The sequence below is a fragment of the Macaca nemestrina genome, chromosome 5 (assembly GCF_043159975.1).
Source record: "Macaca nemestrina isolate mMacNem1 chromosome 5, mMacNem.hap1, whole genome shotgun sequence".
In the NCBI taxonomy this organism is placed as follows: Eukaryota; Metazoa; Chordata; class Mammalia; order Primates; family Cercopithecidae; genus Macaca; species Macaca nemestrina.
This window is the reverse complement of record NC_092129.1, coordinates 48,158,896-48,184,834: the sequence shown is the minus strand read 5'-3', so window position 1 is coordinate 48,184,834 and position 25,939 is coordinate 48,158,896. Positions and strand designations below refer to the sequence as shown.

General features: G+C 39.7%; 1 protein-coding gene across 3 annotated transcripts in view; it reads right to left on the bottom strand.

Annotated features, from left to right (window-relative positions):
* Positions 1–25,939, bottom strand: part of LOC105465752 (androgen induced 1) — a 275,445-nt gene that overhangs the window by 89,531 nt on the left and 159,975 nt on the right. The window lies entirely within an intron of this gene.

Genomic DNA, 25,939 nt, shown 5'->3' with positions numbered 1-25,939 from the left:
AAGATGTGACTTACTCCTCCTTGTCTTCCAGGATGATTGTGAGGCCTTCCTAGCCACGTGGAACTGTAAGTCCATTAAACCTGTTTCTTTTGTAAATTGCCTGGTCTCAGGTATGTCTTTATCAGCAGTGTGAAAACAAATGAATACAATTCCTAACTAACTGTAAGAGGAAACTGAGTGAAACTTAGAGGGCTTCAGTAGTTTACCTAAGTTGAGTCAATTAGAAGCAGAAGTGAGGCCCTAAACCAAGCCTGACCCACTCACAGCCCAGGATGGCTTTGAATGTGACCCAAAGTGAATTTGTAAACTTTCTTAAAACGTAAGGAGATTTGTTTTGCAACTTTTTTTTTAAAGCTCAACAGCTATTGTTAGTGTTATTGTATTTTATATGTGGCCCAAGATAATTCTTCTTCCAATGTGGCCCAGGGAAGTCAAAAGATGGGACAACTGTGCCCTAAACCCTGATCTCTGTGACCTGAACACACACCCATATGTCTTGAAAGCCTCTGCTTTTAGCTGATAAGCTACACTGCCTCATAAAATACCTCTGCTGAAGGAATTCACCAACTATGCATTGCTGTAAGGATTACAGATGACGTTTGCAAGCTCCCATGGAAAGTGTTCAATAAACGAGAGCAAAAGTCATCAAGTTTCCAGTGTTTTTCCCTGCAGGATAGAAACACTGAAATGACTCTGTAGGAAAAAGCTGGATGAAGAACCTCACTTTTGGGACTACTTCAGCACCCTCATCCCAAACTTGTTTATTTCTTTTCAAAGCAATTATCATTCTGTATGACTGCAGCTTTGGGAGGTGCAATATTTATTCTTGATTGGATTTTTGTACTGACATATGAAATGAATAAACATTTCAGTTTCTGAATTAGAGTGCATCAAATTCCATTATAGTATCAATAAAATGAAAGAAGCAGTGAATTTAGTGCAGAGCCTCAGGGGAAAAAAATCAAATCACCATGAAACTCTACACACTCAAAATCTTCTCTGGAAGCTGTATTGCTTTTTCCTTTTGTATACTTCTGTATTTGTTAAAAAAGAAAATCAGACTTTGGATAGTGGTAGCACTTTCCACTGAAATAAACTGAATAATACCTTTCCATCTACCTTGAATGGTTGTTGTAAGTATCAAATGATATAATGTATGTGAGAGAAAGTGTTTTGCCAACTGAACTCTATTAATATAAGAGATTATAATAATATTAACTTGGGTAATGTTCAATGTTTTCCTGAATAAAAGGAGAAACCTTGTTCATTAAATGGGCTTTGAGAAGGCTGACCCACCCTTTCCCAACTAAAAGAGACAATGGCTGCTGATGCTTAATGGTGCTAATTTAGTGACGGGGATATTACAGATTTGTTTTTCTTCTTCGAAGGTTAAACTGTTATTCAAATGAAGGATTGAGCATAGTTCCTTCTTAGAGTAGCTATTTAAATATAATGACCTCTCAGAGAGTGAAGGTAAGTTCAAGTGCTTTGGGTTGTGAGAAAGGCTTTAGTGGTAACATAGCTTTGAGCTTGTGAACTCCAAGCTGAATTTATACATTTTTCAAAAAGAGAGGAATTAACTTGATAATGTAACATATCATAAAACATCTGAGAAGACACTGAGATCCCAGCACTCTTCTAAAGAGCCTGCACAGGCAGCACCTTTTTGCAGCTAAATCAGCTCTCCAGCCTATACATTGATGCTCACAGTGTTTTGTTTATGAAACTTCAGAGCAAACCATTGGAGGTGAAAGCCTTATCTTTGCTATATCTTCTGCTACAAGTATATGGTGCATTCTCAGCATTGACATTATTAAAGCCCATACCCATGTGATCCATTTAGTACATTATCAGAGCCTACTCAGTGTGCTGTGAATTCATGCAGCCCTTGGAATAATCTCATGGTCCCCAAGGGGTCTACATACCTCAGACAGAATTTTTCTGTAAGAAAAATCCTTAACTTCTTACCTAGCAATCAAAGAGGTCAATGTCTTGACCTGAGGCTGCCCCCTCAACCTCTTGCTGTTCCTCCACTCAGCCCCTAGGCTGGGGAAGCACCTGCAGTCTGTGCCAATTACAGCCTCCACCCCTTGTCCACCTTGATTGATAAGTGAACGCCCTCATCCTTCCAATCTCATCCACATTCATTTCCTCCGGGAAACACTCCTTACCTCCTTCAGGAACAGAAAGTTATTCCTCCTTCTGTCTTCCAGTACCATTTAACATATACACTCTATCATTTTATCTCACAATGTGATAACTGCTACTGGGTACGATTCCCTCAATTACCTGTCAGCTATTTGAGGGCAGTTGTTATGCGTACTCATCTTTGCATTACTAGTGCTGACCAGAGAAAGTAAACAGGTTTCAACTCTTGACCCAGCTGACATGGCTTGAGAGGACCTGCCTGAAACACTGAGGTGAGGATTTTGATGGCAAATCTAGGCCTGGCAGGAAAGAGTGCTGTGATGGATTAGCTATGTCTGTATTGGGAGCAGGAGGGGAGATGAGGTATGAGTGATGCATCTGCAGTCTTCCCATAGAGATGTGTGCTTGATAATGTTAGGATATGTTTTCCTATTTCACTCTCAGTGGTAGTATGGCAGTTCAGGGCAATACTTCCGAACCATAACCAGGTGACAACACAGAGTTCCTCTTCTTCTTGATCAATTCATCAAAAGTCTCCTTCCTCTACTGTCCTATATATAGCAATTGTTTAACACTACCTATGTTACCACTGGCTACTGCCAAATAAAATGTACAAGTTAATCTGGGGTGACTTAAGATCAGATATCTTGAAAGATGAGATGTCACCTGGTAAAAAGATTCCGGGCATTTTTTGTAGTCTAGGATACTTTATCGGGTTATTTTTAACTGGGAGGCTATTCAATGAAAAAAATAAAAGGCTAGGGTTCCAAGCAAGTGTATAATTACGGGAAGCACCTTGCTAATTCCAAGAATGTATGGGCTTCCTTTTTTTTTTTTGAAACTTCTCTTAGTGTTATTTTCATAATTTCATTTGGCATAGAAAGAATATCACTCCTGATGATGCATCCTAGAATTATTTGTCTTTTATTGCCTTCTTGAATTGTTTTAGATAAGTGGTGAATGTCTTAGTATAATCCACCTCTGCATGGAATAAGGTTTTAGCACCTACATACACAGCTGCAAATGTTCCCACATCATCAGCTGATTATTATCAAGTACTGGAAAGAAGCTGGACCAAGGACTTTTTTCTAAAAGGAAGAGACTGAATTTATATAAGCCTCGTGGAGTATGAAAAACACCTTCTAGCCTGATCTCAGGAACCAGCTCTATCTGCCCACAAACATTTTGTAGATCTAGGATGGAAATAATGTTGGCAGAACCCAATAACTCTAGTGGGTCATTCATATAGGCCATCAGATAGGCACTAGGCTCAGTAACAGCACTTCACCTTTTACAACCACATGCAACCTGGGATAAGGGACACAAATACCCCAGGACCAGCAAGGGCTGTCCGTAGGGGCATATCCGCAGCCATGAGTAGCATGCACTTCCTGCAGAGATGCATGAAACATTATTATTTGTATAAAATGGAAGTGTTCTGTGTAAGGCTAATGGATGCTAAGTTTATCTTTCTTGGATTTTCCAAGCTTAAAAAAAAACTAATTTAGATTTATCTGTAGGTGTCATCTTTCCGAGACTTCTTGGACACATGGTATGGTGACTTAGCATATGGATTTAGGATTCTCCTAAGCACCTCTATAATGGCATCGGGTCACTAACTCTAACAATGTGGCTGCATCAAAACAAGCCATGATTTAGAGTTAGGCAGAAATGATGTCGATTCTGGCTCTGCCAATCACTAGCTATGAGATTATGGTCAAGTGATTTTACCTCTTTGAACTTTGATTAACTTTTTCCATCTGAAAAATGGGGATAATTCCCCCTTCCCCATATAGTTGTGGGCATTAAACAAAGTTACATATAAAAACTGCCATATAGTAGAATTTCAAAAAGCACAGCTATTTTATTATTATGGTTATTGATATAAATATGTTTTCATGTCCATTAATTTGAGCTTGGTTATGAAATATAAGTGGCTTGGGTTCTATTTTCCTCATATTACATAGCAACCCTACCACTCAGTCTTTAGTTTGTTTTCTCTTGCCAATGATTAGAATCCCTTGTGTTGTTCCTAAAATTTGGCTGCATTCTTGCTTCTCCTGGCCTGAGGATAACTTCTCCTTACACTGCTATTGCTCATGCTCATTCTAAGCCCTTCTCCCTACTACTTTTCCTCTTTATCCTGGAGGAGGAGACGTGTCAAAGAGATCAAAACACAGTTGTGTGACTTAGGGATACACAGGTTGAGTATCACTTATCCAAAATGCTTGGGACCATAAGCAATTTGAATTCTGGAGTATTTACATACACCTAATATCTTGGCAATGGGACCCAAATCTAAACATGAAATTCATTTATTTTTTATATATGCCTTATACACATAGCCTGAAGGTAATTTTACATGATATTTTAAACAATTTTGTGCATAAAACAAAGTTTGTATTAGGTACCTCCATGTGAAATTTTCCACTTGGGGTATCCTATCAGTTCTCAAAAAGTTTTGGGTTTGGGAGCATTTCAGATTTTAGGTTTTCAGATTAGGGTTGCTCGACTTGCATTGCTTAAATGCTCTGTGCTTTTGTTTCCTCACCTATAAAATAGGGAGAAAAACAGAACCTACCCATAGGGTTGTCCTGAGTATTAAATGAGTTGATGTTTGCAAATTCCTTAGAACAGTGCCTGACACACGGTGAGCACAGTGGAAGTGTTAAATAAAAATGAAATGAAATACAAAGTGAAGCTTTTGATCGGAAGTGTAACAGTAGGGCTGCATGGAAATGAACTCTTTCCCTAGCTACTTTCCTTCTATCTCTTAATGCCTCGTCACAGAAGTGGTAAGATGATGACAGCCAAGTCTGAGTTTGGACCTGAGGGAAAAGTTGTCAGGAAAGTCTGGGTTGAGTCAGGGATATAGGCCAAGGGGCAAAAGGGCTCCACACAAGTCTAAAACAGTACAGTCTTGCTCACCAGGGTCAGGGTTTTCACATAGGGGTTTGGGATAGTTGTTCGCTGAAACAGCATTTCTCAAGGACTCCCAGGGGTTGTTTCTTTTAGGGGCTGTCTTGAGCCTTTGTTAAAAGTGACTTTAACATTTAACTTGTGCCCAGCACAGGATCAACTGTAAAGGCTATTTTTTATGGCTTTATTTGTTGTCGTTGATTTTTTTTTTTTTTTTTAGTCAGACCACTTTCCTAATGCCCTCTGCTGATGGATAGAGATTCTCCAGCTAGCCTCACAAACATCAGGTCAATGTTTGTAAAGGAAAATCTATAGAAATCTGAGAACTTCTCCACAAGCTAAGAGCAAACAGGAATGTGTATCATTTCCATCTGAGGAGTAACTAACTCTTCATGATGGTCCTTTAAGTCAGATACTCATAGAGTATGGTCTGCAGACTGGTGGCTGGCCATTGGTATAGATTCACGAAAAGGTAAGTACAGGAATTGAGAGTAAACACTTGAAGGATTTTTAAAGCCACTTTCCTATTGAATCCAATAAAAAATGTTGGCCCTGAATATTGTTTGGTTTTTTAAAAGATTTATTTTCCTAGTAATTAATTTTTTATTATATTTGGTAAAAATTTTGGTTCATGACAGACTGAAAATTTTTTAAAAACCAAAAAACCCAATACAAACAAATGCTCCTTTACCAGTGATAGCATTAATTGTTGGGAAAATTCCACTAGCCATTGGTCCAGAGGGAAGGAGCAAAGATTGGATGATGTGCTCGATCTATGATCTCATACCTTCATGATCCTAGGCAGAACAGGGTGGCTATGGTTTATATGTTTTATGTAGAAATATGAAAAAATCCTTTTAGAAGTCCCAGCTATTATCTTGCCATGTTAAGATCAATAGACTTGCCACATGTAACTTCTCCAAGCTAAACTTTCGTCATATGTAACGTAAAAAAGTTATACTTAATTTCTAGGGTTCTTCTGAAACTCAAGTAGTCAGCACTTGTACAGCACTCTCTATTTGCCAGGGCTTATTGTAATGTGAAACTACACCACCTATACTCATTTCATCCTTACAACAATCCTTAGAGATATTCACTATTTTAATTCCTATTCTGTAGATGAGGAAACTAGGGCATAGAGGGTTTAAGTGACTTGCCCAAAGTAAAACAGTCAGGAAGCAATGCAGCTGAGATTTAAACCCAGGAGGTCTGGCTGAAGAGTCTGTTCCTTCATTGCCTATGTCATACTCTTTTTCATAAACTGTTTCAATAAATGTTTGCTCTCGGCTCATTTATTCTCTTTGTCCATTTTAGATGGGCTTAGGTAATAGTGAAATTCTACCTGGAACCTCTAGTGTTCAATATATCTAATTACAGGGAGATATTTCGCCTCTGCTTTTCTGCCTGTTGCCACATTTCACAAGTTCCAGTCAGGTAAAACATCCTGAGCCAGATGTGGTTAATATAATGAAGCCAGGAGACTATGGGATGAGTCTTAATTGTCTATGTGGCCAACACATAGGCCACCCCCTGCCAAACTCCTCACTTCATTTATTTGATCACCCAATTGTCCATAATCCACATTTTGAACACAGGCCATGTATCAGGTCTTGTGATAGGGCACAGGAAAGATCAAGACACATGTCTTAATGTGAAGAGGGAGAAGTTTACTAGGTAAGGTAGACTTATAAACATGGATGTGGAAGCGGGAAGATGAGAGGGAAACAAGAGTGTGTGGTGAAAGAGGTGGGAGAGAGAACACATGGTCCTTCCTACATTCTTTAGGGGCTGCTGTTCCAGCCAGTGGTGGCCCCTCGGCTCATCGACAAGCAGCCGGATACAAGTATCCACCATCTCCTCATTCTGAAGCCACAGCCACGGTCTCATCCAACAAAGGAAGTGAGCACAAGATTTTTGAGTGGCAGTGTTAGCATGGGTTCTGTGGGTCCTGAAGGTTTTACCACTAATATCTGCTCAAAAACATTCAGAGGACTTTCACTTCTGTTATGAAATTTCACAGGACTTGATTGCCCTTTTCTTACATTTCAATTCTGAATGCCTCTTTTCTTCCTTCACGAGCCACGCCAAATGTCATTTCCCCTATACATCCTCCCCTCATCACCACCTGCCCCACTCCAAGCAATGTGCAGTCTCTCTGCACACCCTTGGCAAAGCACATATGCTGCAGTTACAGCTGGAAATTCATCAATACCTAAAAATTCTGCCATGAGTGGACTGTGTCTTAGTCATCTTTGTTTCATAGTGGCCAGTTCAGTAAAGACTTTTGGATGACTGAGCTTCTTTTAGGCTGCCCCAGTGTCAATTTATCCCGGTAATTATGTCTACAGTGTCTGGATTCAAGATGAAAGGGAAGTTGTAATTGGTTCTCCTCCATCTCAAATACAAGCTAGTCATACAGATTTCATAGGAGTCTCTTAGTGGCAATCTTATCCCCTGCCTTTCCCTTTTAGAGACAAAATCTTTTTAATAACAAAGGTTTTGCTGCAGGATCTATCTTTTCTAGCATTCACATGTTAGGCATTCCCACTCATTACAGTTCCTTTAAATGTTCCAGCTTTTCTAGGGCCAAATAGCCATTGCTAGAGTGTCTGTTTCCACCCGATTCTATGACAGACACTGTTAATTGTCTATTCACTTTCTTTCTTGCAAATCAAACTCAGATTTTTTAAAAGCTGGTGGAGATCCCATGACCTCAGAGAAAACAGAACCCCTTTCCCAGACCCAAAGGACAAATTATGATTGGATTAGGGCTCAACATATGACCCAGTTCTAGCCAATTAGATAAAAGGAAAAGTTGGCTGGGGAAGGGCTCCCTCTCTAGAGTAAAAACTGAAACAAAAATAAATATAATAGTAGGAAGAAAGTCTTTCTCTACAATGGCTTCCTTTCTGCTTGGGTTGTTGTTATGAGAAAATAATTCTGGGCACAACAGGAGCCATCTTATGGACAGGAGATCATAACTTTGAGGATGAAAGGCCAACACTAAGGGTGGTGATAAGAAGCCTGACAAGAAAATGGGGCCGGGTGCAGTGGCTCACACCTGTAATCCTAGCACTTTGGGAGCCTGAGGTGGGCAGATCACCTCAGGTCAGGAGTTCAAGACCAGCCTGGCCAACATGGTGAAAACCCGTCTCTACTAAAAATACAAAAATTAGCCAGGCACGGTGGTGGGCACCTGTAATCCCAGCTACTCGGGAGATTGAAGCAGGGGAATTGCTTGAAACCAGGAGGCAGGGGTTGCGGTGAGCTGAGATTGTGCCACTGCACTCCAGCCTGGGTGACAGAGAGTGAGACCTCCATCTCAAAAACAAAACAAAAAAAAAAAGTCTTTGGTGACTCCCCTGTTGAGCAATGGAAGTAACACAAGAAATACCCTTTGACTTCTTTTTATGGGAGAAAACAGACTTCTAAGTTTTCAAGCTTTTGGTCATATTTTCTCTTACTTGTAGCCAAAAGCTTCCTAGCTGATACACTTCATAATTTCTTTTTCCTGCTTCTCTCATGAACTCAGACTCAGCTCTTTTCTCTTTTCCTACATTTCTAATAGAAAAGTTCCTTCAAAGCTAGGTTCGGTTAGAGTAGAAATTGTTTTTCCAGAGCTGGTGGTAACCTTAATGTTACCTACTGAATAGATGAAGAAACTAAGGGAGAGAGAAGTTCAACGATTTGGCCAGGACATGCATACAAAATATTGGGCATGCATACTAAATATCCCGCTTTTCTGATTTAAAGTTTAATCATGAGTTTATCATATATTAGTTGACAGAGATGGTATCTTTCTTGACTTTATAGCCCCAGCCCCTAATACAATGCCTGCACACTATGTGTTCCTTATAAAGGTTTATTAAATGAATAAATTGTAGCCTCAACTACATTATAAGCTTCATGAGACAAGACTTCTTCATGACACATTATAGATTAAATTGCAGCCCCAACTACATTATAAACTTCAAGAGACAAGGGTCCAGCATGGTACAGGGCACACAGCAAATGCTCAAAAATATATGTTGGATAGATAAATAGATGGGGTTTGCTAATGGATGTGTGACACTATATTTAAGAGCTGAAAAATTAATTAGTTAAAGGCACTGAACTTCAATGCATTAGATGATTAATGTCAAGGGGGTGGGGGCAGTATACAAAATAGTTCAACTCTTGCATTCTACATCCAGGCAGTGGGGTTTAGATTTAGATGCCTTGCTTGCTGGTAGCATTGCTCATTGTAAGTTATTTAACTTGTCTGAGCCCCAATCTCCTTACATGTAAAAAAATCAAGATAGTGACAATTATCTCCTTCGTTGGGTTTCTGTGAGAATAAAATGGAATCATGAACATAAAACATGTAGCACAGAGCTTGGTGTGTAGAAAAAATACAATTGCTATTATGATTGTCTATTTTTCCGGTGAAAACATTTCTTAAGGAAGTGTAGACATTCTTTTATACATGTGGTTTAAAGCAAACAAAGCAGTGTCATTTAGGTTGACTTGATGCAAATGTGTTTTAGTTGGGGGGTGGCTTTTTTGGTTTAGGTAGCTCATTTTGCTTACAGTTTGAAGAGGAAAAAAGCTAAGCAGATGGCACGGTGACACAAAGGACTGGAGCCTACTGTTGCTAGAGGTTGTAAAAGTGGAACCCCATGGTTGCCAGCTTGGCTGGACTTCAAACAAGTCCCATAAAGAGTGTGACTCGCTCAAAAGGGGGCAGGAACTTGGTGTGAAGCTCTCTAAAATGCAAAGAACATCATCATTATATCCACAGTAGCTTGACTCAGTGCTGGGCTCTGGCCATAGGCCAGATGGCAAGAGGGTATCAGAAAATCACAGGCAGTGCACCTGTGGAGGGACTCCAAAGACTGAATCCTTTGAAAACGCCTGACTCCAGAACAACGACAAATTACCAACAGATGGCGTGAGTCACAGACTCCAAGTCCGAATGAGGCATCTGCAAACTCACGGCAGAGGCCCTGCCCCGCTGGGCTGAGCTGGACAGACACAGGCCCCGGCCCAGATGGCTGCGAAGGTCACCAGGAGGGACACCAGCCGTATGCGCTCAACTCATGAGAACTGGCACAACTCATAAGGCCCAAGGAGGCTTCCCAGGATTAAAGGAAACAGAAACCAGATATCATGGTCAAATAAAACCTCACATGTCATTTTGGGGGTTTATTAAATACAAGAAAATAAAAATGTGATGGGGTTCAGTACATATACTCGAAAATATTTTAAGCTGAAGGAACTTGGGAAAATGGCAGAAGTAGGAAGGTCTTCTCACCTCCTCCCTTCCCCGCCCTGCCTTCCTTGAAGCAAACCTTGGGAGACCCTCGCTGGAGAGGTGCCCTCCCTAGATCCAGAGGAAAGAAGTATCTTTATCTCTGAAGAGAAGAATTGTAACAAACAGGATTTCCTCCAGTTTATTATCAGTAGATCACACTTTTTAGTCCAATTATACTTCATAACTATCCACTTCTGTGTTAAACCTAGCATAAAAAATACATGGGTTTCCCTGTTTCTTTAGGTCTTCCTTTGCCTTAGGAAGGCATCCACGTCACGTAAAACCTAAATACATCTGTAACATTTTCTCTTGTTTATCTATCTTTGTTATAGGGGACTCGGCCAGGAACCTAGATGTTTTTTTTCTTCCTCTACAAATGGATCTGGGAGAAGTGAGTGACATGGGGAGCCTCGGAACATGGCATGCCAGGGAGGCATTTAGCAGAAAAAGGCCACCATTTTCCATTCCGGAAGCTTAGTTGATGTACTTCCTTTCTTGTGCACAGGTTTAGCTTCAGGTCAGAAAAGTCAGGTAGATATTTACATTTCCCACATACCTTCTCTGCCATTATTCTATAAAATATGACCACATGCCACAAAACAAAAATGTATCCATACAGATTTCAGATGTTTTCCTTTTTCCACTGTTACAGACACATATATGTCCTCATAGAGACCAGCAATGATGAAAGGAAATACTAAATTCTATTTAGTTTAAAAAAAAAAAACTTGCATGGAATTAAGTCCTCAAAGCATCTCATTTGAAGAAAAATCCTATCTTCTGGGTTTCCACAGCACCCGGGTCATAACCTACCACCTTACATTGCATGTCACCATTCTCCACTCTGCCACTAGAATTTCAGCTCCTCATCTGCTGTTCATCTTTAAATCCCTACCTTCTACTGCACCATCTAACTTTCAGTGGGCCCTCAATGAATGACAGATGAATGAATGAATGAATACATGCAGGCACGCAGGGCTATGGAGTAATGATTAGGCCTCCCTGCCTCCCCCCGCCCCAGGAAGGGAAGTGCATTTGAACTCAAGGGAATAATACCTTTGCCACATTCCAAGACAATCTGATTGGAGTTCATTTCATCCTCACCTCCCAAGTAGTGTTTGCTCATGTAATGTATCATGGAATATCCACCACGAGCCACGAAAGGCCACTTTCTAAATTAAAGGTCCAAACATTTTTGTTCCATTTTATTATCAATGGTGTTGGTTTAGGTTCCTGAGTCTAACTCTGATCCATTCTTTTTTGATAGAAGTATCCTAATCAGCATCTGTGTGAGGAATCCTCACTCACCTGGAAAAAGGAAGCCCCAGTGAGGCAACACTGGATGGATGGGTTCTTTCTTCCCCTTCCTACTTATTTCCCCAATAATTAAACTATTTTTTTTTTCCCAAAGAAAGACAACAACTCCTAGTCAGTTCTCAATCAATATTTTCTTCTCCTTTGAAACAAAGCTCCTGAAAGGAATTTGATGCTCCCAACCAGGTGGGGGAACTCTGAACTCTGAAGGATTTTCTCTTTTCTTTGGGGAACCCCCTTAGGATATTCATGGCATTCTCACTCATCACTCTATTTCTGAAAGAAGGCAATTGACAAAAGCAACAGGAGCCAATCTCATTGTTGCAATTTTCCTGAGCAACATTACTTTTTCTTCTTTTATGAGTGTGTGTGTGTGTTTGTGTGACAAGAGATTATAAAAAGAAATCTTTTACCTTTGAAAAGGCCTAAGGTTTTACTTAACAGTGGGAAAAACTGTCAAAGTCCAAGTCTTCCTCTCCTCACAGCAACACAGTCCCCCCACCGCCGACCCCCGACCAGGATGGGTGGGCAAAGGTATGTTTAGGTGGGTCTTTGTAATTTTCAGAGTTTCATTGCCTGTCGTTCAAGCACCATGGATAGATGCCAGACAGGCAATAGAGCTGGCTTCCCAGTGGCATCTCACTCAAAGTACAGGTTCTTTTTTTTTAAAGAAAGAAAAAAGACTTTCTTAATTTACTAACTTGGCAAACTATGTACATGCTAGAGAAAAAATAACAATTATTCACATGTGGCATAGCAAAGTGAAGGAAATTCCCCATTCATACTGTTAAATTAAGTTTAGCCTAAAGCTACTGCTTACATACTTGAAATTCACCCTAAAGAGTTTTCTGTACATAGTGAACTGTAACCTAACTGAATGTGTAAACAGATTGTAACCTACTCTTCTACCAATCACCGAGTTTAGGCCAATCAAACGTGGCCAACTATTCAAACCACATTCAAATAAGACCAATGCCAAACTGTAAGCAATCTGACCAATCTGGCTATTTCTATACTTCACTTCTGTTTTCTACACATCAGCTTTTTTTTTTTTTTTTTTTTTTTTGGTCCATAAATCTTCTTTGACCACATGGCAGGGCCAGAGTCTCTCTGAACCTACTCTGGTTTGGGGGCTCTCTAGTTCACAAATAATTCTTTACTCAATCAAAGTCTGTTAAATTTAACTTGTCTACGGTTTTCCTTTTAACAATACATAAGCAGGATTCATTTCCCCGTTCTTCTTTATCTCATCAAAGCACCAAACATTTCCGAATTTCCTGGGTCCTAATTTGAGCAAAATAAATTAATCACCCAAGGTCATGTAATCTCAGGACTTGGTTTTGAAATGTAAAACATTTTATATTTAAAAATTTGGGTTTTAAATTTCAGATTTAAAAAATGGCTGCAGTGCCAGGCAGAGCCAACCCTCATGGTCCATGCCCCCAAGGTGATGGCCATGAGAATCCCCTCATGCTTCAACCCCTTTCTGGACATCTGGGACAAGAGGGTTGGGTGTTGCCTGGAGTGGGGGCAGACCCCAGGGGTCCAGGAGTGATACTCTTGGACTCCAACTCCACCAGAGAGGGCAATAAATCCTCTGGTGGTGACCTCCAAGCTTGCTGACTGCTTTACGTACATGTCAGTTGTCATTATTTGGCTCAGGGGTACTAGCATAGGCCCAGGAGCTTCCACAACAGAAGGAACAGGAGGCATGGCTAGCATGACTCTGAAAGGACCTTGCTTGAAGTGTCTATGTCAATTTGCACCACCTTACACACATAAACATGCATTGACAGGCAGAATTTTGGATTAGAGGCCAATGGAGCCAATATGGTGTCATGGAGCAAAATTGCCAGAAAGGTAAAATAAAACAAAGAAGAAAGGATCCTGTGAAGTAGGCAATCTTGCGGGGAAAAATGAATTTGGGAAGCTTGTATTCTGCCATAAAGGGAAAAGGGAAGCAAATAGCTCAGTTATTAGCAGGTTATAGTGATAAAAATATGTAACCTACTTAAGACATTTGCATCTTTAGAAAAGATGGCAAAAAAATCAATTTTTAACTCAAAGGAAGGATTATTATCTAGAGTTTAGGGTAAGAAGCATCTTGGCAAAGAAGGTGTTTGGGGGATGGTGGATAGTTCCCTTTGATGTATACCTTACAATTATGGACAGCTGGCCTGCACACATGCATTTGGTGATGGTATACTGACTGTGTGCCATGGTTTGGTGGAGGACAGTGTCTATTTGACTAAGAACCGCCCTTCATGGGCTGCTCAGCCTGAGCCTCAGGGTTTCCACACGCCAGACTTTCTCTCTTACCACCTGATATTCTTAGCGCCGCTTCCACCTTACCCTTAATTCTCATGAAATCCTGGAGTATAATAAAAACTCAGAAAACACTGCTAATTCAGAAGGGCTGCCTGTCTACTAATTGCTGGGGTTTATATGAAAATTCCATTAAGCACAGAGAAACAGAACAGATTGAGAAATACCTCCAACTTTCTTTGCACTGTGGTCCCCCCCAACTGATCCTTCATACAGTTGCCAGAGTAATCTTTTGAAACCTCAGATCTGATCTATATAAAATCTTTCAAAAGTGGCAGAGCCTCCACAGTGCCTTTATGATTAAATGGAGAGATCCCTTAACTTGGTATCTAAGGTCTTCATGCTCTCATAGCTGACTACGTTTCCCTTTCATCTTCCACCAGTCTTCACCTAGAATCTGCGCAGGAGGCATATCAAAGAACTCACAGTTTATTTGGTATTCTGGGCTTTTCCTCCATCATCTATACGTATGCTGTCAAATACAGTAGCTACAACAGGCATGTGGCTATTAAGCCCTTGAAATATGATTAGCCTAAACTGACATGTGCTGTAGGTTTTGAAGATTTATTTGAGCACAAAATAAAGACTGTAAAATATCTTTATAATCTAAAAATACTGGTTACCTGTTAAATGGTAATATTTAGTATTTGTTGAATTAAATAAGATATACTATTAAAGTTAACATCACACTTTCTTTGAATTTCTGTTTCATCTGGTTTGCATTTGTGGCTTGCGTTGTATTTCTGCTGGACATTACTGGTCTACAGCTATGCCCATGCTCCCTCAGCCAAGAGAGAGAGCCCTTTTTCACTCTGTTCATGAGATAGCTCCTCTCCATCTTGTAAGATGCAACTTCAGCATCACCTCTTCTGGGAAGATTTCCCAGTTGAGTCAATGCGCCTCATCTTATCTCTATTTTAAAAATTAGCATAATACCTTATTTGTAATTACCTCTTTAGGTGTTAGTCTCCTTCACTATCTTGAAGGAAAAGATCCTTCCTCCACTATTTCGGCATTAGGTACTGCCATTCTGTGAATGCTTGCTTAACGAAATAAATGCCATTTCAAACCTGAACATCAGTGGTATGCATTCATTTATTCTCTAACACATGTGTAATGAACACTTGTTATGCACTGTAAGAGATGTTAAGATGTTAAGATGTTAAGATAAAGTATTATAATCTCTTATATCTGTATAATTTACTACAGTTTACACAATACTATTATATCCAAATAAATGAACTGCCACCCAGAACTTTTGCTGGGTGGCAGTTCATTTATTTTTATGCCTATTTGTTAGATGAGGAAACTAAAGCCAAAGAGTGTAACTGACTTTCCCAAGGTCATCCATATGTGATGTGATTAAGTCAACATTTTAATTCAAGAATGGAAGGTGTGAAAGTTAATTGTACATTTAAGAAGCAACAAATGGATCTGAAGGCTGAAATAAAGAGGGGCAAGACGTAAAACTGGAGCCAAGTTGAGGAGTCAGACTTGCTTCTGTTGGTTAATATTTCTCAAATTTTAGTTATTCTCTTACTGTCTTCATGAGCTTTCCTATATCTAAGAACAAGTTGTGCTATTATTTGTTTAGTATTTTGAAAATGAATTCTAGGTTGACTCACTTATTTTGCTGACCATCTAAGTAATAATATTCATGGTTTGATACCTATATATTGTTATTAAAATGCAAAAATACAATAATATATTATTTGTCTTAATGCATAGGATATTCCTAATATATAACAGTTAATATGCTAATATTAATCATATTGGTATAATATGTATAATATAGTATTATACATATAATTATGTATATTACACATATGATTATACTAATATGATTAATGATTATACTAATATGCTTATTATAAAAGAAAAAGGAAAGTGTAAAAAAGTGTGAAGTTAAATTTAATAGTTTATCTTATTTAATTCAACAAATACTAAATATTATCATTTAACAGGTAATCAGTATTTTTAAATTACAATATCATAATATACTAATATGATTAGTATGTAACTATAGTAATCTAAACTATAATATATAAGATAGTATGTTATAACTTAACTATCTTACATATTATAGTTTTACTTTAATAAGTATTTACATTTTTACTAATACATAGTAAAATAAGTATAATAAGTTTGTATAAGTAGCAAAATCATTCACCACTATGTCCCTAAAATCATTTCATGTACCAATAGCAATATCATACCTGCCATTGGGAAACTGCTAGGGACATTAGCAAACCATTAAAGGATCTTAAACTTCCACAGGTTAGAATTTAATTACATTTTAAACATAATCGGGTTGCTATTTTAGACTTATAGCAGCCAATCTCCTCGTTTGAGGGTAAATGGAAAGACAATGATGAGATATTAGCTCTAGTCAACTGTAAGTTAGGAAAGTTCTCTGAGCTCAGGATCACATTTTTAATTACTTTTAAAATAAAAGACACTAAGGTCATGAAATGTTCCATCGAATCTTGATGTGATGTCATTTTCTCTCACTGAATGATGAAGCCTTATAAATGGGACAGGTTGCAGATGAAATAGTACCACAGAAACCCACAAATTTCCTCCTTGACTCTGGTCAAAGATCTTTTTTTTTTTTCTGAGAGTCCAGAAATGAGAGGCATTAAAAATGAAATTATTACAAAAGAATTAAGAAAAAAACAACTAAATGGCATTGCCTTGGTCATCTTTTTCTGTGGAGGGTGGTCTGTGTGGGGTGCTATCTGCTGAAAGAAGAATGATGAGTTGTCACTGTCATGGTGGTTCAACTCATTTGAGACACAAGCAATGACATCATAGCAGTCTCCTGGTAAATGAGGGTGTGGTAGCATTAATGATGGTCTACATGCTCTGGTGAGTTGGAAAGCATTAAATTGCAAATGTGAAAATGTCCATTACATGATAAAATATACACTTTTCCCAACAAGCTGCACCTGCCTGTTTGTGATAGAACTCCAGAGAGGGTAGAAGGGAATGGACAACAGGTTGCAGGAATACATTGTTGGGATTCCCAGTTTGGGATACATTAGAAGTGAATGTGTCTTTCACCAAAAAAGAAACTAAAAAGTTAAAAAACTGCAATACAATTACACACTAAGGTAGTGTCAAAGCTAGAATTATAACTTAAGTCTCTTCAAACCAATTCCATTTTGGAGGCAAAGGTCTTCATATATGAGTAGTAAGTACAAATTGTTTCCTGTGCTTTGTTCAAATGGCAGGAAACAGAGCTGCTGTCTTCACACTGCCTTAAGGTCAAGTCCAAGGGTACTCCTGGAGTCAGGTCTTGCCCCTACTGAAGCACAGGACCCACTTAGGGCCATATTCTGCCTCCTTTGGCTTGGAGAGTCACAGTTCCTCCTACTGGCCCCAAATCTGGGTTTCCATCATGGCAATGGCATGATCCGGCACTGCCAAAAAGATCTTAGCCAGGCATCCTTCAAAGCAATGTCTCATGTGGCCACAAAAGCAACCTTTGCCTTTTATAGAGAATTAGAATTGAACTCTTAAATTTAAAGTGAGTTGGCGTTTTATACTTGACATCTTGGAAATGAAAAGAACACATTTTTTAAAAACTAGCTCCACACCTACACAAAGGGAGCAGATGAAGGTTACTTTTATTTTCCCTGTTCCCCAGACCACACCCACCTTGGGGCCAATTCATCACTTTTGCAACAACCATTTCTTCATTTCGTTTTGAGCTTTCAATAGTCCCAGAGTTGAAGCCCCCTGAGTGCCTCTTGTTTGTCCAAGTAAATGTGGTCCCACCCTCTAATGGTGACTCAAACCCTCTTTCGTGCTCCTCAGCTGTTCTCTCCCTCATGTGGGCCTGTGGCTGTTTGATGCTGTTGCCTGCCTGTAGACTCTCCTGGTTTTGGTGTTGGGACACTTGCTCCACCTGCACATGGCAGTCGTGGTGTCTGTCCCACACAGAGTCCTGCAGAGGGCCACCATCTTGCTCAGCCCCTGCTATAGAGAGAGCCTTACCTAGCCACATTTTGTACTACTTAACTCCACCCTCGCCTTGGCCACAACTGACTGGTCAGAGGCGGATGCTTCATTCAAGAATAGTCTAGTCTGTATATAAAGAGGCCTGGTGCGAAAAAACCAAAATACAGCCCCTTGGGGGCCTCAGGTAGGTCATTGTAGGTCATGAAGAACAGTTAACTATGAGAGAACCAAATTTAAGAGGGCAGGGCAGAGATTTTCAAAGTATGTTCCAAGGTGCCTTTGGGGTTCTGTGGGGGTAATGCAGGGCCTGGTACAGGGATGAGGGGAGGTCCGAATGGGAGGGGCTGAGCCGACTGCCACTTTGCAGTTCAGTTTTTATTAGCTTTAAATATAAGATGTTACTTAAAGAAAGAGTTTCAGGCTTAAAAGTGTTTGAAATCACTATAGAGAAAGATAAAATAGAAAGAGAGGAGGTTAAGGGAGGTAGATAATAGATACCTAACAGATAAAGAGGAATGCAGTGAGCTCTGGGGGCATTACTGGTCACATTAAGGACCACGAGGTGACGACCCATGTTCTTCCACTCTTCCTGCAGCTCAGCCCTTCGGCGGCCCCAGTTCCTCCTGGCCTGTCCTGGGTCCCTGTGCATGTGCACCCTGATAGTTGATGCTGCCAGCCCACCCCTAGGTCCTCCAAGACCCAACCCCTATGGCCACTAAATCTTTGTTTTTTTGCATCAAAAGAACCCTGTTGAAAGAACCCTAAAATATCAGTCAGGGCTTTCCATGCTGAAAAAAAAAATTTACCCCAAAGAGATCAAGCTCTTTTGTCCTACATTTGGAGGACATGACTCTGCAAGCTTATAGGAATATTTTAGGCCCTAAAAGTCTGTTTTTGTGCTTTTGCTTTTTCAATTTTACAATCTCTTAGATCCAAGAGTTTAGAACTTTCCAGTCCCCAGGCTGGAGGACACTTAAAGATTATCTCTCATTGGTGCTTTCTGAAACCTTCCTCCTGATGCCAATAGGGCCAAATGGGGATGAAGGAGGGGCACGGGGCAGGGGCACGGGGCAGTCGTAATGGCTCCTCTCCATCAGACAGCGTACTCCACGCCGAACCCTGCTGGGCTGTTTCCAACCCCATTCTCAACACTTTGTCCAGGGCCTAGGACGTAACAAGCACTGACTAAGCATTTGTTGACAGGGTGACTGACTGGCTACAGGTAAAATTCTTGCTTTCTGGGACAACCTTCTGATTTCCAAGAAGTCTTTTCTCTTTGTTCAAGAGACTTAATTTGATGATAAAAGTTCAGACAGTGAATTATCTTCTTTAGGACAGGGGTGTCCAATCATTTGGCTTCTTTGGGCCACATTGGAAGAGAAGAATTGTCTTGGGCCACACATAAACTATACTATAACACTAACGATAGCTGATGAACTAAAAAAAAAAAAAAATCACAAAAAACTCAATGTTTTCAGAAAGTGTATAAATTTGTGTTGGGCAGCTCTCAAAGCTATCCTGAGCTGCATGTGCTGCGGACCACAGGCTGGGCAAGCTTGCTTTAGAGCACTAGGTTCCTTAGAAAAATAAGATCCTTGGTGGCCTGCCCTGACATCCCAGAGTTCCCTAAGAGAGGATGGGAATTAGCTACCCCTTGCTAACTCCATTCATTTTTTAATGGCCAGCTGTGTAGATTCTACACAATTGTCACAAAATTATGCTAATTCTGAGGCCTACCTATTTAAAAGTCAATAAAAATTAACTGCCTATATTTTCACTTCCAAAAACACACACTGAGATGAAAGTCTGGTAAAAATATTTGTAGCAGCTAACAGAATTATTTGGGGAATTATGTAATCAAAGAAAAAGATCTCTTCATTTAAAAAGTTAAGAAGAGGCCGGGTATGGTGGCTCAGAATCGTAATCCCAGCACTTTGGGAGGCCGAGGCGGGTGGATCATGAGGTCAAGAGATCAAGACCATCCTGGCCAACATGGTGAAACCCCATCTCTACTAAAAAAAAAAATACAAAAATTAGCTGGGCAATGGGGGGCATGCCTGTTGTCGCAGCTACTTGGGAGGCTGAGGCAGGAGAATTGCTTGAACCTGGGAGGCAGAAGCTTCACTGAGCCGAGATCACGCCACTGCACTACAGCCTGGCGACAGAGTGAGACTCCATCTCAAAAAAAAAAAAAAAAAAGTTAAGAAGAGTGGAATGTGTAACTGCCATTTTAAGGCAAGCCTGAACAGGTGACTCTTGTCATTATACCTGAGCACTTTTGTAAGACAAACCAGTGGATAAATGTTGAAACAGAAGAAGTCAGAGAACAATGATGACTGGTTTTCTCTATCACCATTACACAAGATTCACCAGCAATTACAAATGATCTCTTTGCAAATGAGTAGCTTTCTCTTAAAGAGATCTGGAGCATTTTTTTTTAAATTTGCTAAAACCTATTCCCTTAATCACAGATGTGCTCTTTAAAAAAAGTGTATGTGTTATTGACTATAAAACAATCATAAAAACAAATATGCCAAAAGAGAGAGTAGAGGCATATTACATGAAAATACATACAAATTTGCCTCTAAAATTGGGACAGAAACAAGGGAAAACAAGACAAAGTTGCCCCATACGGTTTGGAGTTTGGGGAGAGGCCATCAATGAGACAAATTGTGTTTTCCAATACCTGAGTTGTAAGCAGATTCTGACTTTCACTTTATGATATGTAAAATTCGCTTCTTGGAGCTATGGTTTTTTTTTTCTTTCTAATTATTAAATAAGCTGCTTCTTTTAGGCAAATAAAGCTGATAACATCAACATGAAGATGCAGGAAAAAGTTATTTGTAGTTTTCGAATCTTTACTCTCAGTGACAGTAAAGATTTCAATCTCCAAGTTCTTAAAAGAAGCAAAATAAATAAGAATACCTGGCTTATGTTTTAGGAACTTTTGCTTACTTAAAGAGAAAGCAATGGCAGTATTTAATTATTGAAGGCAAAAATGACTTTCAGTCAGTCATTTATTCATTCTACAAGCATTTTCTGAATTCCTCTCATGTGTGAATTATCTGAGGCAAAGAGGCTTGAACTGCCTCCCACTCCCTTTCCTTGTGGGATGTCTAAGACACGAGCCTGATTAACTACAATATAAAACAGAGAGGGATATGAATAAAACATTGTTAAGATACTTTAGGGAGGGGGAGAGCTTCTCAATGGGCAGACAAGGGAAGGCTTTCTGGAAGAGGCCACACTTCAGCATAAAGGACAGTGGATTTGAATAGGCAGAGACAGAAGGGAAGACTACAGCAGTCAGGGAAGGCAAGGATGTTGGGAAATGGTGGAGTTTGCCAAGAACCTGGTATAGACAAAGGACAGTGCTTGGAATTAAGTCTGAGGAAAGCTACTGGACTCCAAGCAGGAAGACTTTTAAATACCATATTGGAGAGTTTTAACTTTATTAACTGGGCAATGGGCACTCGTTAAGGGGCCTTGAGGCAGAGAATGGTTTAAGAGATGTGGTTTCAGAAGATTAATCTGGCAACTGTACAAGGAATCTATTAGAGGGGAAAAATGGAAGGCAAGGAACCTGGCTGGGAGAACATCACAATGGTCTTAGTGTCAGGGACTGAGGACAGCTGTAGGAGCAGGAGGGATGGAAACCACGGGTAGATTCAGAAAACACTGAAGACAAACATTGTTATGGCAGGAAGGAAGGGAAAGGGAACATGTATTAATTGAGGACCTACTACATTACTCACAGCACTAAACATGTAGAATGAAGATACATCTTGTTTTGCTTGGTGCAGTTTAAGATTTTGCCTTTTTTGGAGGGTCATGGAATTTATTATTATTTATTAACAATAGCCATGTTCACTCTCAATGTGCTCTAGTTTGGATAATACATTACATAACCGAATTTTAATATACTTTTCCTCTCTTATTTCTCCAAACAATTCTGTTTATACATGAAGAAGCTGAAGATCTGAGAAGTGAGTTACCTAATGGCACCTGACCAAGAGGTGGCCAACCTGGATTTGAATCCAGACCTACATAGTTCCAAACCCCAGAATCTCCTACTATTCCTGGTTTCCTGCCCTCAACTTAATGGCAGGTCATGGGGGGCACTGAGGTGGGAAATGCCCATTAAAGGAAATAGGGATGTTGGGAAGAGGAAAGGGAGGGTAAAAGATGAGGAGTTCCGGTTTGGATATGTGGTCTTAAGGCACTGGAAGGACACTGAAGCAGTTGGTGACATTGGCTGCAACTCAGGAGCAAAATCACACTCTAGTTACAGATTTGTGTGCCTTCCAAATCAACAGATGCAGGAGTTGAAACCCTGGGACCGAATGACATCACCAAGCATGAGACTGCAGGACAAAGGTCACAGCTCAGATGCCTGCAGTGGCCAGGCAGGTCACACAGACGAGGCAGGGCAGGCAGGAGACGTTCAGGAGGAGGAGGAGGAGGTCTTATGAGGACTATCTTAATTTCCCCTAAAAATTATTTGCAATTTTAAATGGCAACACTACAGCCCTTACGATGGTAGTCTATTTCTTAATTAAGGCTGGTGACTCGACTGATTTCCAGTAATTTAATTTAAAATAAATCACAATTTATTTATAAAAAATAGTTATTCTGTTAAAGAGAAGCCTCATTGGTAGAATAGAACATTATAAATTATAGTCATTCAATTTTTGTCCACCTTTTCATCATAAGAGGAACTTCAAGTAAGAGTCTTTTTTAAAAAAATGCAATTACTTTTTATCAAAATTACTAGCTACATTCAAGTACATTAAACCAAACTGCAGTGCATTTTCACTGTCTTAAAAACAGACAAATATAATTCAGACCCTGTTGCCATAAGCATGAAGTGGGGCTGGGGAGGGAGATGGGAAGAGAGGGACAAAGCCTTGGAGGAGAGAGCTTTTCAAAAAGCAATATCCCCAAATTTCAAATTATTTTTCCGAATTATTTACATTTGAAAAAAAATTAATTCATTAATAAAAACTTGAGTTACTAGTCTTGTCCTTGTTTCAAACCCTCGATTGCAAGGCAATAAACACCTGTAGCCTTCACAGGCCTAAACCAGTGGTTTGCAAACTTTCCTCAGTATCAGAAGTACTTAGACTTGTTTACCTGGAGGACTCATTACAGCATAGATTGGGAGGCCACATTTTGGAACGTTCTGATTTTGTAGGTCTGGGATGGACTGTGAGAATTTGCATCTCTAACCAGTTGCCAGTAGATGCTGATGCTGCTGGCACAGGGACTACACTTTGAGAACCACTTGCTCAACACACCAGTGGGTCTGCTAGACAGAGGCTGGCTGGCTTCTGCCTTTTTCAGAATTACTGTGGAGCACAAACATCCACCAAGGCTGTTTCTCATGGCACTCTGGAAAATGATTCAATGACACTGCTTCGAACAGAGGTCCAGCTTTTTGCCTCATTGTCTGTGTTCTGAATCCAACCTAGTTTAATATTTTGGAAAATGTTACCCTTTTCTGTACTGAGCAAAGTAAATATTTTGTCAGTTGTTAAGGATGAGCTGCAGAATAAGACCTAAAGATGTATCCAAATTCAGCAGGAAGGCTTGGAGCTGCTTTGGAACTTTTTCCAGATTATGATTTGCAATGTATTTCAGAAGCCAGCCGAAATACCAACCACTTGATCTATTAAGAAAAGGCTGAATGAACCTTTTCACAGCAGAATATATTTTTCCACACCAACTCTCATTACACTTGGCAAAAAAAAAAAAAAAAAAAAAAAGGAGAAAGAGGAGACAAACTGCTTTTCTGTCAGTAGGATTTCATATGAGTATTGTTCTTATATAAAGAAATTGGTAGCGGAGAGTTTTTAAACTGCAAGAAATTGTTAGCAATCCTCTAGTTTGTCAACTGCTAAAACTAAGGCCCAGGGAAGGTCAATGTCATTTGCTAGAAAACCAGACAGTGGCAGAGCTGAAATGAAATTCACAGGCTCTGGACTCTGGGGCCAGCACTGTTCTTTTCACACCACACTACTTCCCTTGCAATAAGAATCAGAACGAATTGACATTAAAAAAAAAAAAAAAAAAATACTACCAATGGTGCATTTCACACTGCCTTTCCTGATAATTCCTAACCCCATTAGTTACTGATGGCTTCACCTGCTAGTGAGTGCTATGGGGGAACAGACAGAAGGGAGTCCTGGAGGGTCCTTTTTGGATGTTCCTTACTAACTCAGCATTTGCTGAAGATTCTCACACTATGGTGCTTTGGGGTCTCTTTAACGTACTATGTGAGCTGAGACTATAGAAATATAATCCTCATTATGGCGAAATTCACATTCTGTCAAGGAAGGTTCACATGAGGTAAGGGATCTCAGAGATCACCAGGTTCACATATCTCATGTTTAAATGAGGAATCAAAGCTCTCAGGAGTTGAGGAACTGCTGGGGTGTTCACAACCTATGAAAGTACAGGGCTAAAGCCTGACCCCAGATCTCTTGCCCTGCAGCATGTTGCTATTTCTACCTTATCATCCTGTCGACTGTAGTACAGTGTGTTGATTTAAGTCAGAAAATTGCATGCTCCACTGTGAATCTAGATCCAAAAATACTGAATCTGTTCAGCATCAAGAAAGAAATACAGTAATCACAACAGCTATGATTTCTTGAGTGCTAAGTCTCTCCCAGGCACTGCTATAAGCACGTTACATGAATTATTGCATTGAATCAGTCATATCACTGAGGAACACAGAATATCATAAAATTGGAAATTGAAATTAAGGATGAAATGATGAAAATGCATGAAATGCATTACATGAAAACAGGGCCTATGCTATTTTCCCAGAATATAATATCGTCTATTAAATGCAATAATCTAAGTAAAAGATTTAGAACAATTCTTGGCTCACAGTACATACTAAATATTAGCTGCTATTATCATATTTTCTCTATTTCTTTGTGTAGAACAGAACAGAAAATTTGGACCTAGATAAAAGTTATGAGCCATACAAGATCCCCAGCTGCCACCAGCAAAGACCACAGAGAACACTGTGTAGTTTGGACTAAAATGCTCTCAAAAGCCAAAAGCTGAAGCCAGAGACCACAAAATTAAACAGGTCTGTATTGGGTCTTGGTTTTAAGGAGCTCAGAGGGTTTACCTGGTTCCTCCTCATGAATCTTTATCACATGCAATTGGAGGGGGGAATGAATATAATATGAAAACCTTTTCCTATGAAGACAGCTTGCATAGGCAAAACAAATTACTCAAAGCCAGTGGTGACAACCAATTTCCTTAATAAGAGTGTGCTGATCTACTAGCTAAGAAAAAGAATATCACCATTAATTAAGATGAAACTACAATAATAATACTCATTAAAGCACCCATGGCAGGTAAACTGCCTTGTAAATTACCCACCTGGGAATGCTTGACTTACTAGGTATTTGCAAATTGGTTAAACAACAACAACAACAAAAACTAGTGATATCCAGACCCCAAGTCCATTCTTTGGCCACCTACTTTCTCTACCTGGAGCTACAAGAGATTCACTGTGTTTGTAATAGAGGGATAAACTGAGATCAGTCGGTGAAAGATGCATAACGGTAGATTTTGGCTCAAGATAAGAAAGAACTTTCAAAAAAATTAGAGGAAACCAGTAACAAATGTGCTGCCAGCTGAGGTAATGTGCGCTCTGCACATGATCAAGGAGAGGCCCAATAAACACTTGAAGTGTGAGTAGTTATTGTTATCACAATTTTCATTGTCATTGTAATCATTATCTTATTAGCATCCTATCAGGTAGATGTAAACATTGATGAGAGTTGAAAATGGTTCCACTTAGAGAGGCCAAATACCAGAGTCAAGATTTGCTCTTAGGTCAAAGTTGAGTTTGAATCTAGAATCAGTTGCTTACCAGTGATGAAGCTTCAGAGTTGGCAGTCAAACCTAAGTCTCGGTTTCTGCATCTGTATGATAGAGATTATAATAACAACGTCT